A 16663-nucleotide genomic window follows, 5' to 3' on the forward strand; every position below is an offset into this window, starting at 1 on the left:
CAAGAAACACATGATCTGGGTATCAGTGTCACGTTTGTGTGTCGAGCGCAATGTCCTTTTCTACTTTTTAGAAATTTTGCCTGTCGGAGCGCGTCTATAGAGGCGCGTCTCAGAGCGCATCTACAGGCGCGTCTAAACGCGTGTCTAGCCTATTTGCAAACACAGACAGACGCATCTATAGATGTGCTGTTAGATGCAAAAATAGACGTGCTAATTAGACGCACCTATAGATGCGCTTCGATAGTAAGCCTCTCTTCCCTTCCCCTTTCTTCTCAGCTTATCAATAATAGATTTTTTTCCTTTTTTCCAGTTCAACATGTGACCAAGAAGCGCTTCCAGCTCACCTGATCCCCGGGATTCTATTTGGAAGGACTTATATAACCTTTTAGGGCACCCTCCTAGTCCTGCGAAGTTATATGGGTATATGACAGGTACTCTAAACACTCCCCAAGTGTCGGCACTACAGACTCCAAACCACCCCACACCGCCTGAGATCACCCCAGTGGAGTCAGCATAGCCGTCTTATGCCCCTTCCCCCATGCCATCTTATGCCCCTTCCCCCATGCCATCTTATGTCCCTTCTGCCATCCCGTCTTATGCCCCTTCCCCCATGCCATCAGGAGGTCCTTCTGTCTCGCAGAGCCGTCGATGTACTCCTGTGCTGTCGAGACTCGGTTCTCTAGCTACGAGTGGTCAGCGTAGTCTCCAGCTACGAATGGCTAGCGTACAAACTCGACACGACATGGTAGCAGGCGTAGTAGCAGGGAGAGCGGTGGGGGATGCATGGCACAGTGCTTTGGAAGGGGTGGCGGTGGGGACGATGATGATTCAGATGATTTAGACATGCCTTCGGGTGATGATACGATATTCTATGACATCACTCAGACAGGAGGCATCTTGATGGATGCGTGAGGGAAGGACATCATGGCCTTCATGCACTCTGTAATTGCTAACAATTATAGAGATTGCTTTATCCACTTCAAAGACCAGCCAAAGAGGTTGGCTGATGAGACCCTCGCTACTGTTTGCTCTAGGTATCCTAACCCCCCCAATCGCCAGTTCACAGATAAATGGGCCAAGTCAAAGATTGTTACGATAGTTGGCAATAAAAGATCTTCGCTTAAGAGGCAGGCACTAGCGGAGCTTGCCAGGCTTGAGGGAGGTCAACCACCAAGGGGCCCACCCCACACTACTCACAAGCATGAGTGGAAGAAAGCAATGAAGTCAGCGAGGGAGGACCCCAGTCTAAAGCACGTGGAGGCACGGAGGATCCAAATGTAGGAATATGGAAGCGTGCATTTTGGAGCAGGGGGTGTTGAACCATGGGAGGCCCAATTTGTAAGTATCGATCTCAAATTGTATTGCTTATGTAGTTTATTAGGAGGTTGTTTCTTTGTACTACTCCCTCCGCAAAGTGTGTCGTCTTGCAGCTTGAGATCATGGGCAGATACCCTACTCCTGTGGAGAGAGCCTACCACCGCCACCATCGCAGAGGAGATACATGGAGGCACTTCTATGATGATGGGTTGATTACTGAGGAGCAGTATACCCGGGCTATTGGAGCAGCTCCCGAGGTATTTGAAAGTAATTAAATAATGCCAAAATTATAAGTAAAGATTTGATTTTTCATACATTGATATATGTTGTCCCTTGTTTACAGGCCCGTGTACAAGACGATGAGGAAGACGAGGAAGGAGGCACAGAAGGGAGCACAGAAGGGAGCATGGAAGGGAGCGAGGACCTGGAGAACATAGATTAGTCATAGAATTAGTGCTAGCTACTCTTTTTTGTACTTAAAGCCACTGGCTTGGCTTCATGCCTCTTGTATATACACTCCTCTTATTTTTTGTACTTAAAGCCACATGACGTGGCTTAGCTTCCTTATTTTTTGTACTTGAAGCCACATGACGTGGCTTAGCTTCGTGCTATATGTATATACAAGCACTTTTTGAGCTTTCAATTTTATTGCGTTTTGGAGTTGTAATGTTTTATTTGGAATTGTAATTAAAATGCGGTTGGCTGTAAGAATTGAATTACACAATGTGGATATGGGATTCTTGTAACTATATAGCATACACAACATACACAGCATTCTGTAAATTTTTTTAAAAAAAATAAAGCGCGTCTATCAGTGCGTCTATAAATGCATCTATATACGCGTCTGTCTGTTTGACAAGCATCTATTTTTGCGTCTATAAACGCATTTATAAGCACATCTATTTAACTATCTAAGTACACGTCTATACGCGTGTGTGTCTGATATATAGATGCGCTGGTAGACGCGGGCCTCCAGATGCGAAAATAGATGCGCAAATAGACGCGCCCGTAAGTTTTTTATTTAGTTCAGTAAATGCGTCTGTGTGCGCATCTATGGGTGCTTTGTCTTGTTGTGAAAGTTCCTCACTGTAGAGCATCCCCAAGAGAAACAAATAAGTCATGTTGTGAAAAGATTTGTTTGCTAGCTCCACTATCACTACACTTGCACAATTTTTAGATTCCTTTTCTTTACCAGTAGATGCATATTCATTTGTCCCATTTAAACACTTGATTTTAAACATTTGTCCCATTTTTGCTTAGACAAGGCTCTCAGCAATGGCTAGATGTAATCTTTTGGGCTCTCAATGATATTTTAGCTCACTAGATGTAATGTTTTGGTCTCTAAGGCATTTATGTAATCTCTTTTTGTTCAATTTGAGGCTCTCAGTATGCACTCTTGTTAACTTTTATATTTGAATGGTTATGGTCACTACCTGTAATCTTTTGGCCTTTAAGTCTCTCAACAATTGTCGAGTTTTTATAAATGTAAGATCCTCTGTTCAATTTTTGCTTGGTATAAGTTGATAATTTTTATATGACCTGTTATTGGACGTAGATATACATTGTAATATCTTTTGCTCAATTTTCACTCGATAAATTGTACTTTTGCCCTCATTTATATTTATTGCAACAAGGACTAAAATACTAGGAAAGAAGGACTACAATTTCCTTAGTTTATTACCAAAATAGTGCTAAAATAACTCCAACGACCCTACCATTGTGGTTGCATGGAGATACATCTAGAAAAATACAATTAAACTTTCAAAAAATGCAATTGACGATATGGCCCTTGAGGGGTCCCCTCTAGGGGCAAGGGCCATATTGATGTGCATTATACAATATCCAAGATGCCACTGGACAGAAATGGCATGTTGATATGTCCCTTGCCCCTAAAGGGGACCCCTCAAGGGCCATATCGTGAATTGCATTTTGCTTGGTTGCACAACAAAATACATTTTATTTAGTACACAAATATATAACTCAAAGAACTAGTGTGGTGGCTTTCATAGATCTCCTTTTGTTTACCAGCGCACTGGTCATCATAGACCTCCTCCTATAATACATAAAAATAGGTGACAAAGCTATAACTCCAAAAACCAGTGCAGTGGTCTCTCTAAGAAAGCCTTGAATTATGGGCGATGATAGGTTGTCAAGCCAAAGACTGCGTTGAATAATGCTCATATTGATAGATTGCGTCTCATTACTATGCCAAAGACCAGTGCGGTGGTCTCTCCAAGCCAACCTATGATTTGCATGGGCTATGGGCAAAGATGCGACAAAAGGTTGCATGATGACATGTGGTCAAGAGACTGAGCTGTGCCGGTGTTTAGAATGATATATTGCATCTAATTATTATGCCAAGAACCAGCGTGATGGTCTCTCTAAGCCAACCTTCAATTTTTATGATCTGCATGGATGCGGTGCCCAATTACAAATGGCAAACCTGTAGCAAAAGGCTACGCGATGATAAGTGATCAAGCCGTGTAGGCCAGAGACTGTGCTACACGAAGCAATGCAGAGATGCCATGTATCGAGCTATGCGATGTTCTAAAAATTCAAATATTCACCCAGGAGCGCATCGCATTATGGCCCCAAAATGGCCCTAAAAATAGTTTCGTGATTGGCTACACCCAAGCAAAAGTCAATCCTCTTGTTTCATACTCTCATAGTATGCATCCAAGTAGTTGTTGGAGATAGCATTGTAACTTGGCATCATAAAACTTGGACCGGCCTTGCTACAGATGCCATGGATCTACCATGGATCTATTTTCCAAAGCTTCCTAGTACCTACGATATTTTTTGTGACTAGATTGAAATCTTAAGTCATGCAACTAAATTAAAATCCTAAGCCATGGAACTAACACACTCTTTACCTAATCCTCAATCTTTCCAAAGAGTAAAGACAAGTAACAACTTAAATACTTCATGCAAAAAATTAAAAATTGTGTATTTTTTCAAAGATATCTACAATGTTACGTGCAACTAACAAACTCTTTACCTAATAGTATGTAAATGCTAATTATCCAATTTTAGTATCTAAGCGCGAGTGGATTTTGACTGGCAAAAGTGAGCCCACCACTAGCAATAGAACTATTTTGAGCTTAGAAGGACTAACAAAACTTTGTAGCTTTGTTTATCCCTGTTTCTTATGCTTCTTGTCTTTCCCAAGACTCTACGAATTCCAGGATTCTCGATAACTTGAATAGTACTAGTGCTGTGTAGGTTTGTATAAGATTAAAAACACCGCATGGTGTAGCTAAACACAACTCGATGTAATCAATTATACCGCATGGTATATGGGTACATTACTTGGTATACTTAACACCGCACGGTATAATACCTTACCATGTGATGTTATCTTGGTATATCAGATTTTTTGCACAATAACCTGCTGGAGCTGATCCCGGCTAATAAAATTTGCTAATAGATCATTTTAAAATGCCCCTGCATAAATTAAAAAACATTCAATACATTTTAATACTACGTTAAAATACCATCGCAACTCCCTACCCTTGGAATACAATTCTTTGGAAAAGGAGGCATGGAGCAGGCATGTTGCTTCCTTGCCCATTCTATGTGTGGTTATAATAACTATATTATATATTACTATGCAAATCATGGAGGAGGCATGTTGCTTCCTTGCCCATTCTATATGTGGTTATAATAACTATATTATATATTACTATGCAATTACATTTTATTGCTTTAATTGCTTTTTTTCAATCTAAATTCTTACAACATTCCTCTCTTTTGATGCATGTTCTCAATATGAGGGAACATTCGGAGTTGACAAAGATAGGCAAGTTGGATGCAAGATCAAAGTATGACAAAACAACTTTATTCATATGGTTGTAGTCCATGTCACAATACTATGTAGATTGCCACAAAAATGGATTATGTGATCTTGTGAGCGTAGCCTTATTCAAGAATTTGTTGGGCCTAAATTTCCAAGAGGCACAAATCTTTGGAGAACACTAAGTCAATAGTAATGCAACATCCCTGACATTTGCAAGGAGGATCGAATCCTAAGGACCCTGTCTCGTGTCTCTTTTCTCCTTTAAAAATTTGATAAAATGGTAGGATTCAAGTTTCAAGTTCAATTTCAAATTAGTGGGTACGTGCTCCATGATAAAAGTTATGGGATTGTGAAGTATAGAGAGCAATGAATGAATGAATGCATAGCCATGGATTGTAAAATACAAGGAGTGATCAATGACTGAATGAATGGTCAATGAATACCAAACACAAACAAAGGAAGTGATGATAAAGAGATTTAATTTGTCATCATTTCTTAGGACATTGTGCTGCTCAAAAATCTATATTATGTTAATGTCTATTTTTGGGCCACGCAAGGGTCCCATGGTGTGAGGGGTCTAGCAAGGTCCATAGTTAGAGAGTTAGTTCATTTGGTTGGTTAACCAAGTTTAATTCCTGATTAGTGTTAGTTACTTGTGGTTAGTGTGAGTTAGTTGTCAGTTAGTTAGTGTATTAAAGTGCTCTTTAGGGTTGTGTATGTTGTTGTTCTTCTTCACGTCGCATGGCGGCCTCTTCTCTTTTGCACCTCGCTGGCTCACCTCACCCTTTCTCATGCTCGTCTCTCCTATCGGCTTTTCCATGGTGGCTTTCTCCTGCCTTTCCATGGCTGCTTTCTCCTCTCTGCCTCACCGACTTCCTCTTCTTTACCCTGCTCATCCTTTCTTGGTGGCTCTGAACCTGGTTGCTTTTCATCTCTCCTTTCATTTTGACGATGACGCGGTTTTGTGGGGAGGTAGAATCCGATGCTAGTTGCTACTGTGGTGCCATGATGGCTTTGTTGTGCCCGCTGTTATCTCCTTTTCAGGCTATGGGGAGGTGGAATTTGGCATTGTTTGTTGTTGTGGTGCCATGATGGCTTTGTTGCCGTCATTCTATGGGCCTGCGTTATTTAAGAATCAGGCGGCTCTCCAGAGAATTTGTGTGCTGCATGTTAGGCCACCTTACTAGCATATGAGCTAGGTGATTCTACAATTTTGTGTGTTTAAGTCTATAGTTAATAGCAGACCCTGTTCTATAATAGGACGAGGGATGTGAGATCTTATATCTACTATGTTCATTCTTTGTAGAGTAGATAGTGGAAACCTTTTTTGTCTGGCAGCATTCCATGCTTCGTCAAATGATTGAAGGGATAAAATACATATACTAGGGGTTTGTTATCTAGCCTAGCCTATTGTTGTGCTATACGATATTAGGTAGTGCGTGTGCCTTGTGTAGTCATGTAGATCTTGTTTGCATTATGTCCGTGTCTCTATAAAACTCCATCTACTTCCAAAGCATTCATAAACCTTTCACTTTTGCATATTTTGGCATTTCGCACTTTCTAGATTCTGATATTGACATGGCTGATTGTGAAGGTTTGCTCCTCTGCATCCCTTTCACGTATTTTGATGCAAACATTAGGCTGTTGTGCGAGTAATGGGCATCGTGCGCATCTTGAGTTCTTATCTTGTGTTTGTTTTCTACGCTTAACAATTATACCATGTTGCTGTATCGGCTGTCCGTCATACACATACATTGTTTTTTGTTTTTGAAATGTTATTCACATATATTATCAGTACAGTTTGTTGAAGTTTTTTTGACTTTCCAAGTACCATGCCTTTACGTGGATGTCACATGTGAGCTTTTATGTGATGTTTGTGTGGTTTCATTTACCCTGACAGTTTCAAAGTCATAGTGGTGCAACCTTTCTCATGAATACCCTTTCTCTAGAGCTATAGATGTCCTTCATTTTTCATTGTTATTGAAGTGTTGTGTGTTTTCTAAAATTTCTTGCTTGGTTAGGTAGAGAAACTAACCCCCAACATTTCATCATCAAAATATTTCCTCTTTGAAGTGTTATTATAGTCCTATTGTTATCTCTCTTACAAAGAGAAGAATAGGTTATGAAACCTTTGTACTCATGAATATTTTATGAAATAAAGATTCAGTATTGGTAACTGATGATTTTGGATTACGTAGTTTGATTTTAATAGGTGCAAATATTGTTTGGTGTTTTTTAATGATGAAATCATTTTTAAAGTATACTTTTTATATAAGAAGCACTTATTTGATTCATAGTAAATTCTTTCGTACAAATAACACTGAATTGACTTCATTAGAAGTTACTTTTGAATTCTATGCTAGCATAACTTCAAAGTAATTTGAATATATTGATGTATTTCTATAGTTAAAACAATAACTATAGTCAAAGCAAAATGTGTTTATAATAAGAATTACACAGAGGCATATTGATTAGCAAACAGCATTGGAATGTATGATTTTGGGTTTCTTTATAAAGTTTAAAAAATCCAATTACATTATGGATAACATTAAACTCTCTTTGATTACAACTTGGCATTTGAGGTGAAAGAGAAATGAAATTACATAATGGGTAATAGGAAGCTCACTTTATCCACGCTTGCAATTCCAAATGAAAGAATGAATCAAAAAGGAAAGGTATTGACTATTTTGCAAGTACAAAGAAAGAAAATGTTGTAAGGGATCTTACCAACATGTGGGTATGTTTTTAATGTTGTTCAACTCAAAGTGTTCAAATGTCTCATAGAGAGAAGAAAGAAATTGTTTAAGTGCTTATGTCTGCAACTTATTGTGCAAGCTTCAATACAGGAGCAACATAAGCAATTGTCATTCTATTTTCTATAGCTCACTTGTATTTATTTGGCAGCAAAAACTATATTTCGCTCTTGTTCTAACATTATGCTGTTGTGGATAGAGGTTTTTGGTGCTACTGAGTGCAAGGGGAAGAATTTCCTCCATCAAGAAACCTCTCCTCCATCAATAAATGTTGCAAGTCCTTTGTTTGTTAGTGGTGTTGCATTAGTCCTACTTTCTTCCCCTCCTCCCCTTTCCAACAAGACTCCAGTGAAAAGGTCTTTGTTTTAGTCCCCTAATTCTAATGAAAAGAAACCCAGAGTTGTTACTTTGAAAGAGGAGAGCACCTCCTTCATTCCCTCTGTTGAAAATTTGCCTTTCCCATCCTTGTATGAAGTTGAGGATTGGATTGAAGAAGAGAGGAATGGAGCTGTAGTTAAGGCTATCCTAGTTCTTGGCATTGACCTGACTGTCAAAATTTGTGTCTTTGATGGAAAGGTTCTTAACAAGTATGGTACATACATGCTTGCAAATGTCAACTATCCCAAGTGTTTGAAAGTGGACCTTGCAGATAGGAAAGGTATAGAATCTATAACTTTGCACATAGATGAGTTGTACTATAGTGATTTCATAAGGTTTGTGAATGTTGGTGATTGCATTCAAGTAACAAACTTCTCAGTATGCAAAAAGAATCCTAGGAATGATGGTGGAACCATGGATTATAGTATTGCCTTTGATCCAGCGACTCGCATTGAGCACATCCCTCCCTACAGTGTTGTATTTAAATATATCCTGAAGTAACTATTGCTATGTACAAAGAAAAGTGTAAGAATTTGATCAAAAAAGGAGAGGGAAGCCAGTTGTCTCTAACCATTTTAGTCATAACTGTTATCAAGCTTGGCACATCTTACAAGCAATGCAATGAGGTAATAGTTAGAGAAGGTGAATACCCAAAGATCTTATCACGGTGACCTTTCTTTCTTGAATTTCCTATTCTTCATGCCCTTCATTAGTGTACAATTGCATCATAAAGTAATTATTGATTTAGGCCACTGTTTGCACAAAATTGGAAGCTTACCTTTTGGAGTAGCAGGCGCTTAGATTTCTTGAAATTAGTGGAAAGGTTCAAGACTTTTAAAGAGGCACAGTTTGTTCTTCACTATGTGGGCTGCAAGAAAAAAACACAGCCTATTGCATTGAATATGCTAGACATCACTATCATCACTCCCTTGAAAGATCCAAATCTTACTATTTATCTTATGAGAGTTTTAAGAATGCAAATTCAACAAATCGGTTATGGAAACTAGGTCCCAACAAAAATACATAGTGTATAAACCTTTTTTATACTTGCTATATAGTGTCTGATATCTTTTGAACTAATCAATGACGAAATTTCTTTCAGGTTGCTGGTGTCCTTTCCATTACCAGCATCAACTCTACCTTGTATGAGTTTGTATATGGTATTTGCAAGGAGAATAAAATCTCAAGGGATTGTGACATTGTTTTGCTTGGTTTGTGACAAAGTCACCTCCCTTGCTAAAATTCCTATAGTAAAGGCTCTCATTACAAGCACCCAAGGAGCTACTATGGAGGTGGTGTTGAAAGACACCTTAGTGGACAAGGTCCTACAACTCCCTCATTCTTTTGTAGATGTTCTTGAAGAAATCACACACTTGCTGAAGTCCTATCTCTTCAACAAAAAAGCGGAGGGGCGTTTCTTGAATAATATCTTCATGTCGTCACAGCATATGTTGCTCCAAAAGGTTGAAGAATTAGCACAAAACAATGTGTGATGATAGTTTTATCATCATTATTGTTCATTGTATCAAATTCTCATAAGCAATGAAATGTTTGTGTTGTTCCCTAAACCTTGCACACTCTCTTGCCCTTTTTTTCTAATTAACATTTTTTAACTATTCCAATCTTTCACTTGTCATATTATCTTATCACTCTTGCTTTCAGCTTCATTATTGATTATCAATAGAACCCTCCCAGTTATTGTAATTGCACTAAAACTTTCATTGAAAAAATGAGGTATAACAAATCATTATGTGATGTTGAGCTAGACATTGACTTTGTCTCCCAATATCCTCACAATAAGTGTATCTTGTTTTGTATTTCTTACTTGCTAAACTTTCATATTTCGATCAAAGCATTGAAAAAAATCATTACAGACAAAATTGCAAGCATTCTACATTCAAATATTCAAGAAGTAATTGTTTTGAAAAATATGTTCTTCCATGCATCTTCCTTCGAAAAAATTTACAAAGGAGTAAGAAGTACAAATGCATATCTTAACGGACTACGAAATGATGAATTTTTCTTCTCGCCATATGACAATTTCTTTTGGCATGCATTGGTTGAAACACTTGCATTAAAAATTGAATTGTTCTTTCGTAGCACAGACATCCCATATTGTTTTTTTTTTAAGTGCGAACTCCTCATCCAACAAATTGTCAATGCAAATTGCAATAGAACACCCACACATGTCTATGTTCCCATGCAAATTACAAAAGAATTTCGATTGGTGAAAGATATGGAGAGTTGAAATGGAGGTTTGCTTGACACAACTTTTGTTTGATGAGAAGAAGAGAACAATCAAGGAAATAATGAATACCATGCAGACACTCTACCCAACAACAAATAAATCTCTCACTTCAATGAAAAGGAAAATATCTCAATTAAAGAATACAACCACCCATGTGCAACATGCAAACACAATGGAAGCATCAAACAAACAAGACCGTGAAGACATCAATGACTTAGAAACATCACAAGGAAACAAACATCGAAGGCAAACAATTACAATTGATGATAATCTTAGTAAAGAAAGATGCATGTTGATGTTTGACAATTGCTCATATATAAAAGAAATAAGGGACATGCCTTTGCATGATTGCTACTCCTATGAAAGAATGGTTTTCAAAAAGCATAGCATTTATGTAACAAAGAAACATTTTGAGTGAATAGCAAAAAGTAGAAAAGAAATTAACAATGACACATTTCAAGTCAAAGAACATGGAATTTGCCATGAATGTAGCATAGCAATAAAGCATAAGTCCATTCCCAAGTACTTTGTGCCTACAAACTTAAAAATGAATGAGGCATTGCCTATTGTCAACCTATTAAATGAAATTGAGGAAGGATTAGTAGCACCAAGATCGCATTCACACAAATAAGAGAGTTGGGATACAATGGCCAGCTTGGGGTTAGTGGAAGCATTGTCAATGTTGTTGCCAATACGAATAAGGTGCAACAAGTGTTGCCATAATTCCTTGAGGATGAGGCTTTCATAGTGATTGGAATAAAGAAGAAACTAGAGTATAAAAACACCTACAAATAGGAAATTTGCATCCAAAAACACTTATGAAAGCTCTTCAAACACTAATAGATAAACCTTTGTATATTGCCAACAATGTCAATATAAACCATGAGTAGTACAAGCACATTATGGCTATGGATGAATTGTACTCAAACAACACAACAACAAGAAACGTAAATGACCATATCCTAAACAAATAAAATGAAGATGTTGAAACAAACATCTTGATCCACAACATCATAAGTGCCTAACAAATTGTGGACTACTAGACCCATGCAACATATGTTGCTCTGGGTGAAAATCAAAAGCTCTTAGGCCTTTTCCAAGATAGCCATAGTGAGGATTTGAGCTTCCCAAGGCTATTCTCCAGCTCTGCTAGAAGCATTGGCAATGAGAAGTTGACATATTTAGAGATTGTGAAATGGGAAATAATGTACAAATCATTAAGATTCGCACATGCCATACCTAACTTATTTTTCAAAGCAATAAAGGTTCTTATAAATCAAGTAATGCAATCGATATTGGTATGTCTAAGAAAAGGAATGCTACAAAACAAAGTTCTATATGCAAAGGATGTGAAAAACAATACAAAGATAGATAGGATTCTCCATTCAAGTATAGGATACCGAGACTTTAAAAGCCTCAGGACATCACCTGATTATAAAGAGAGGTTGTGCAAGGATGTTTTTGCCATGATGAGGCAATTGGCCCGCATTTGCAACAATCAACCTCAGAAACAAACAAAGTTGTCAGAAAAAATCCAACATTATGTGCTAGATATTATGTTCACAAGTTTTAGCACATGTTATCTTTAATATTGAAAGATTCAAGCTTGATAGGAAATGTGCACGACTATTTCTTTGTGACTAGATTCCAAAATAGAGGAAGCCAACATGAACATGGAATTATATGGGTGAAAGACACACCAAAATACAAATGTGATAATATGGAGCAAGTACTGAGCAAGTACTATCCTTCATAAACAAGCACATTACATGTGATAAAAATGAGATAAAAGCTTCTTGAAATATCAAAGAAATACAAACACATAAGCATACAAAACTTGCACCAAAAACAACAAGAAGGTTTGTCGATTTCACCATCAAAAATGAACTCTACCTGAAACAATGATTCTAACACCGACACAAGGAGAAGAGAGAAGGAAGTATCAACAAATACATTGGAAAGTTGAGGAGGAGCTTAATAACTTGCAATTGCACGCAGTGATGTCCTTCAACAAATGGCTCGAGCACTTGCAAATTGACATGGAATCGTACTTGCTAGCACTACAATCAAACATCACAAAACCAACATTTTTTCTTAAAAAGAGAGCCCAAAGACATATTCACAAATGCATTCAACAAGAAAATCATTTACTTATGGCAATCAAACATATACATACAATTCATCATGGATCTATATGCAACAACTTCATATTGTACATCCTACATTACCAAAATGGACAACAACATAATACAAACTCTGAAATTAACTATGAAGACCTGCAAGCAAGAAAGTTCAACCACTCAAGAGTGAATGTGCAAAATGAGCAATGCTTTTCTTCAACCCCAGCAAATGAGCATGTAACTTGCTTCTTTCTTTGCATTATCCTTGCCGCTACATGGGTCTACAAGTAGAGAGTTTGAATTCATCAAGAGACAAATGAAAGAGAAAATAGAGCATTTCTTCTCAAGCAAAAGGGCAAACTTCAATATCTTCCAAATGACTCAACTAAAATATCATACAATTCAATAATTGATAAATACTTAAAAAGAAGAGGTATGAATGACATATGCTTGGCCACATTTACTGCGCAATACAACCACAAGAATTCTAATTGCAAAAAAAGAAGAAAAAACAAAATAATAAAATTCGTTAAGTTCAACAAATTCTAAGATGCAGAAAACTATTATGATGAACAATTACTACTATACTACCAATTCGAAGATGATGAAAACCAAGATTTGATACTACATGGAAGTTGGAAAAAAGCATACTATGCAAGATTATTAACCATAGAATTTAAAACAAAAAAATTTACAATTACCAAAACAATGAAGATGCAGATAGTGAAGACTTCTTAAATGAACCAACCCAAAACGAGACATTAACACGACCATCCATAAAGGTAATGAAATCAATGCAAAAGTACAATACAACATTGGTCTTGGCATGCCTTGATTGCAAAAGGAAACAAGAAATGATGATTTCGTTGTAAGCGTAAAGAAACAAATATTATGGGACAATGAAGAATACTTCCAAAAGATATGTTCATTTAGTGAAGCGCAAAGTGAGCTGTACAACGATGTTATGATACGTAAAAGAAAAAACCTAGACGACAAAATACACTTGTTTTTAACTGGAGGAGCAGGCACTCGAAAAACCTACTTGCTACTTCTAATAGTGCAAGGCTTACTATGCCATTACAACCAATACACACCAAACATTAATCTTGACTTGCCAAAGGTTCTGATTCTTGCATACATAGGGAAAGCATCATGTAACATCAACAGAAACACAATCCACTCCGCATTACACTTGCCAACACATACCACAAACCTCACCTCCTTACCTAGAGATAAGCTAGACATCCTTTCATCTCTATATGAACAAGTACAGCTTATTGTGTTTGATGAGATCTCGTTGGTGGGAAAAATAACTCTTGAGTTTGCAAACCTTCGAATGCACACCCTCAAAAGAAACCACTCAAACTACTTTGGAGACGTAAGCGTCATAACTTGTGGTGACTTCTACCAAGTGAAGCCCATTGAAGATTCTTGAGTGTTCAAAAAGAGGAAAGACGAACTACAAACCATGGCCAACACTTATTGGCACACAAAACCAAAATGCTATGAACTCAAGACAACAATGAGACAAAGCAACAATGCCTTTGTTCATGCATTAAATTCGTTTAGAAATTGTATGCACACAGAAGCACAAGTACAATACATTAACTAAATGTGTCACCATCCTGCACCAAGAGATCACACTTTCGCACACCTTTGCTACACAAACTCCCAAACAAACAGACATAATAGACAAGTGTGGGGACAAAACACGTCTTCAAAGCAATAGATCACTTCTCCGAGACAATATGCACAAAAAGTAGATTTTTGGAAGATCCAAAGGTTAGAAATGGACTCCACTCAATGATAGAAATAAAAGAGGTCATGTTGGTTCTCAGCTATGTTTCAAAAAATAAACCAACAAGATGGATTGGTCAATGGCCCAGATGGAATATTCATGACATCAACAACGTACATGGGCAAACAAATCGTTTGGATACTTTTACCTCAACAAGAAATCAGAATGCAAACCAGAGACAAAGCATTTACTACAAACATACAAAAAGATTGGACATTGATCCATAGTGTAACAAAAGAGGTGCAAATAGGACCATCAAAAACAAGCATCCTCACACGAGAGCAATTTCCAATTTAGCCAGCAGCAACAAGAACAATCCATAGAGCTCAAGGACTAACATTAGAAAAACTAGCATTCTCCCCAAAAGGAGTACGTGCACATGGATTCATATATATAGCACTATCTAGAGTTCAAGAAATAGAGAACCTATACTTGCTAGAACCATTGCAGACTCAAAACTTCATCGTGGACAATGACGTTTAGGTGGAAATGGAAGCTTCAATCGTGATGCAACATGGAAAACAATTTCACATTCAGTGAAAGCAAAGAAGGGGGATTGCACACAATTCTCATTCAATCTTTGAACATAGGATCCTTAACACAATATGAAGAGGATGTGAAGGGAACAAAACATTTTATGAACTCAAATGTCATTTGCTTGCAAGAAACAAGAACTAACATCATTCACTTCCAACTTCCATCCAATAACAAATTACTCGCACTCTAGATCATGCACACTAGTTAGGAAAGGCATCAAGATTATAGATGCACATAGCCACATAGAACAAGGAATGGAAATAACCAACATTACAGTACAAACAAATAATGTGACTTACAATGTCCTCAATGTGTACAGACCACCATCTACAAAATACCATATTTTCATATCATACCTTCAAAATTTCCTAACACAAAAAGATAAAATTAAATCCCCAACAATCTTGCTGGGGGATTTCAACATTGACATGACGAAAAAAATAGCACATACACTAAAACTTAAAAGTATAATGAAAGAAATCAACTTCAAATTAGAATTCAATGAACCAACAACTTTTTACAGATCCCAATTGGACCACATATGGACCAACATTGACAACCCTGACAAAGTAACAGGTACAGCATTCACATATTGGAGTGACCATTCCCATCTCGTACATTTACACATAGGGAACAAAAAGCATAAGAGACAAATGCCACCCCAAATACTATTAACAAAGACATGAATCAATTTCACAATCAAGCGCAAACTCATGAGGAAACGAGAAAAAGAAAACATTTGCAAAAGCAGGGCCTTAGTGGAGTATCCACCTTGTTTTTTCCTCGTGTTTGTGTTATCTTTCTTGCTTGGAGTCTAGTCTTCTACTCTAGTCTAAAGGCTGCCTACCCAACCTATTATTGGACTAGTTAAACAGCACAATTTTCTTTGGCTCAATCTTTTTAAATTAATATGCATGTAAAAAAATATCCCATACCCGATTGGTCATAAGGGATACAAGTTTCCGTTCGCATAGGTAAAGCAAGAATGCAATCTAAGTCTCATTTCTTGGAGGCTATTATCTCGGAGTCCGCCTTTTGTGGCAATGTCTCATGAATGAACAACAATTCAAAGGCTGAAAAAGACTCTGAAGCTTAAACAGTTGACAGGAGCATCTCAACGATGACGGAAGAGTTGTTTGCCCGAAGATGTTCTGCGTGTCATGTCTCTCTTTTTGCAACTTGCTGCGGGATTTTCAACAATCAATCACGGCGCCAAGGCTACCAGTTGTCACAGCACTACGTTGCCAGCAGGCTACCAGTTGTCACAGCACTACGATATTAGCGGGAAGCATGCAGACTCTGGTACTTTATAAAGGTCTGCGCGAAAAAGACCCAAAATGCCAGATGAAGCGACTTGCAGGCTAAGATGTGCTCGGCATGTCAACGGGACGATCAGCACTGGATATTGATATGACAACAGTCGGATAAGACATGAAACCGCAACGTAAGTGATAATTTTGGGTTCTACCTTTTTCAACGAGTATTTCAAAACCCGCAATATGGTGATGACGCTTCACTCAAGAGAAGGTGACGAGCTAGCTGCATAATCGTGAGCAATATGACTGAGCTTCGTAAAACATAGTCCAGGTTACATCTTAGTCACTTGACGCCAAATTGAAATTCAAAAAAATATTAATTAGGTGGAGGCAATGAAGGGTGGTGTATATGAGTTGTTTTGATTGTTAATTCATAACAATTGCTCACTACCTTATCTGT

Source organism: Dipteris shenzhenensis, chromosome 7 (genome assembly GCF_047967505.1).
Source record: "Dipteris shenzhenensis isolate YYH24624 ecotype China chromosome 7, Dip_SZ_1.0, whole genome shotgun sequence".
Classification (NCBI taxonomy): Eukaryota; Viridiplantae; Streptophyta; class Polypodiopsida; order Gleicheniales; family Dipteridaceae; genus Dipteris; species Dipteris shenzhenensis.